This window comes from Mesoplodon mirus (genome assembly GCF_964341445.2).
Source record: "Mesoplodon mirus genome assembly, chromosome: 10".
NCBI classification, from domain to species: domain Eukaryota; kingdom Metazoa; phylum Chordata; class Mammalia; order Artiodactyla; family Ziphiidae; genus Mesoplodon; species Mesoplodon mirus.
Genome location: NC_138986.1, coordinates 32,782,578 through 32,786,416, shown reverse-complemented (window position 1 = coordinate 32,786,416; position 3,839 = coordinate 32,782,578).

Sequence of the window (3,839 nt, the reverse complement as noted above, 5' to 3'; positions counted from 1 at the left end):
CATTTTGGTTTGATAACATTTTATTACTGAACTAAGTCAATTTCCTTGTTATTTGATCCATTTGCGGCATAATTAAAAATGTGATTAACCAAATAGAAAAGGAAATGCTGAGGCTAAAAAAAAAAATCTTATAACTGAAATTTTTCAGACCAAACTGAGAAAATATAAAAGCAATTTCCACAGCACCTACCAGTGATTCCACCCTGGATCTTTAAGACCTGAAGGTCTAATATCCATTGGCTATTAGTCTATTGGTCTATCATAGTACAGTCCTGATAACTTGCTTTGGGTTTTGCACCAAGCCCTGAGGTTCTAGTACTGATCTTTAATTTCAATCTATCCTCATAGGTTTGCTCTATCCAAACAAAAGAATACTGTGAATTGATTTATGAATCACAGAATTTTTGCATATGTGGTTTATACCATCTTGAACCAATTTTCTGTGAACAATGAGATGAGGAAAACATCTGGCTCAAAAATTGCTAGGCCAGGTGATATAATATCCTTTTCCCTCTTCCTTTTCCTTTTATTTAAATAGAGGCCCATCCTTGTTTACAGGATGAGGGTAAGAGGTAAAATCCTTTCCAAAAAGGAAGTTGTGTGTGATATTGTTATTAAGGTATTGTGTAAAAACTGTTACCCAGGCTGTCTAAGGAAATTGATCAAAAAAGTAGCTAAGCTCTCACCTATGTGGATAGTCACCTGTGAGAAGTCGGATGGAGCACTGAGGGATAGTGGGAAATCAAAGGCTCCAAGGTCTTTCTTTTAACTCACTTATGCTGCTAAGCCTGTGTCTCTGAACCAGTTAAATGGAAGTTACATGTTCCTACCTGACAGGGATGTTCTAAAGCACAAATAAGCTGGTGGAGGAGGTTGAGAGAAAAAAAGAAAGAATTTGCTAAATTTGCTCATTGAATATATATTTAGCACAGAACCTTAACATGAATGCATTACTCCCATCACACAGATGAGAAGACTGCAACTCAATGATTAATGTCAGGGCAAACTCTTTGCTCAGATTTTTAAAAAAGGCAAAGCCAGGATTCACAATAAAATTCCTTTGACATAAAATCCATACTCTTCCCATTTTTCCATTATTCTATCTTGAGCATATGGCAGCACATGCATTATTAAGGTGAGTTTATATATTATTTTTATAGTTTACTGAATCTAAGAAGTATATTCCTTTTTAGATCCATCATTCATTATTTTGCAAACCACTAGTAAAGAAAAATACTGCCAATAATATTATGAAAACCACCAATTGTAAGTTGCATCAGAATTTCAGAGATATTCAAATGTGAATGAAATGAAACAAATATACAGCTTAGAATAAAGTACAGAAATAGAACGACCAAGTAGAACCATTTTTCCTTTTTTTTTTAATCCTGCCACTGCCCCCCCTCCACCGAACCCCTGCCCCCGGCCCACTTTCCCCCCTTGGTGTCCATACATTTGTTCTCTACATCTGTGTGTCTATTTCTGCCTTGTAAACCGGTTCATCTGTACCATTTTTCTAGATTCCACATATATGCGTTAATATACGATATTTGTTTTTCTTTTTCTGGCTTACTTCACTCAGTCTCTAGGTCCATCCACATCTTTACAAATGACCCAATTTCACAGAACTATTTTTTTAATTACACCAAAAAGGTCACATATTTGATTCTTTTAAGATTTGCCAAGTATTTCAAAACTTTAATGATAATGATACAATTATTCAGTCAATAAATTACATATTTATTTAACTACTATGTGCTTAACACTGCCTCAACTCTCAAGACCATGTTATCAAAAACTAACAATCAAGTCACCAAATGTGTTACTAGAAAATATCAATGTTAACAACAACAACAAAAATATCAATCAAGTAAGTGCTCTGGGTATGAGGACAGAAGACTGCAAAGGCAGGAGGCAACACAAAGCAAGGAGTAGTCAGTTCTTCCAGAGACAAGTCCTCAGTCTCTTCTACAGAACACAAAGGCTGGTTAGTTGCAGTGGTTACCTCTTGTCTCTCTTACAAATGACTGACTTCAAATGCAAAGCTCCCAACTTTAATATGAAAACCAAATAAAGAAATCTAGAGTCGGAGTTATCTGTTTATCCTTCTTCATCTTTAAAAAGAAGACTTGTGGCCTTTCAGAGTGGCACAGAAGTCCTTGCAATGGGGCATGGTTTAATTGGAACCTGCCCCAACCTGCCCTGGAGTCTTCCAGACTTTGTATGTCACCTCCTACACCTATCATGTTCCTGGTTTGGTTTTTGGGCTCCTGGAAAGGCTTTGGGATCATCTTTTGGTTGACCCACACCACAGCATTGTCACTGAGTCAGTCCTGTTGGAACAAGGTTCCCTGTTCTCTAGGAGTGTGCATGAACCCCCAGGGAAGTCCTGGAAACCAACTGATGTGCCCTGGGTAATATGGCAAGGACATGGCTAACTTTTTTTTTTTTTTTTTGGCTGCACTGTGCGGCTTGCAAATCTTAGTTCCCCAGCCAGGGATTGAACCCAGGCCACCGCAGTGAAAGCATTGAGTGCTAACAACTGGACCACTAGGGAAGTCCTGGACACCGTTTACTTCCTTTCAGATTTCCATTTCAAACCAGCCAGTGAACTTATTGTAGCCTGACAGATTTCGAGTAGAAACAAAGTCATTCCTTTCTTAACACCAAAGTCAATTACCTGTCCTGTTAATTGATAGAGCAAACTTTAAATTAATTAATATAAGAAGAAAATTCCTAACTACCTTTTTTTTTTTTTTTTTTTTCTTTTTGCGGTATGCGGGCCTCTCACTGTTGTGGCCTCTCCCGCTGCGGAGCACAGGCTCCGGACACGCAGGCCCAGCGGCCATGGCTCACGGGCCCAGCCGCTCCGCGGCACATGGGATCCTCCCAGACCGGGGCACGAACCCGTATCCCCTGCATCAGCAGGCGGACTCTCAACCACTGCGCCACCAGGGAGGCCCCTAACTACCTTTTTTTTTAATTGAAGTATAGTTGACTTACAATATTATATTAGTTTCAGGTATACAATATAGTGATTCAATATTTTGATTATACACCAAAGTTATGATAAACTATTGGCTATATTTCCTGTGCTGTACATTACAACCTTGTGACTCATCTATTTTATAAATAGCAGTTTGTTCCTCTTAATCCCCTTCACCTATTTCATCACCCCTCCCTCTACCCCCTCTCTCTCCTGGAACCACTATTTTGTTCTCTGTATCTGTGAGCCTGTTTCGGTTTTGTTATATTTGTTTGTTTTGTTTTTTAGATGTTGTCATAAAAAATGATAACATACAGTATTGGTCTTTCTCTGTCTGACTTATTTCACTTAGCATAATGCCCTCCAGGTTCATCCATGTTGTTGCAAATGGAAAGATTTAATTTTTTTTTAATCTAACTAACTACCTTGTGATAGTTGTGGAATTCTCTCTTAACTATTCACTTCCTGAATTAATGTCAGGGTCACTAGATTGGCCCTAAAAGATCACTCATGGCACAATCCTGCAGCCTGTGGAACAAAAACCACATTCACAGAAAGAGAGACAAGATGAAAAGGCAGAGGGCTATGTACCAGATGAAGGAACAAGATAAAACCCCAGAAAAACAACTAAATGAAGTGGAGATAGGCAACCATCCAGAAAAAGAATTCAGAATAATGATAGTGAAGATGATCCAGGACCTTGGAAAAAGAATGGAGGCAAAGATCGAGAAGATGCAAGAAACGTTTAATAAAGACCTAGAAGAATTAAAGAACAAACAAACAGAGATGAACAATATAATAACTGAAATGAAAAATACACTAGAAGGAATCAATAGCAGAATAACCGAGGCAG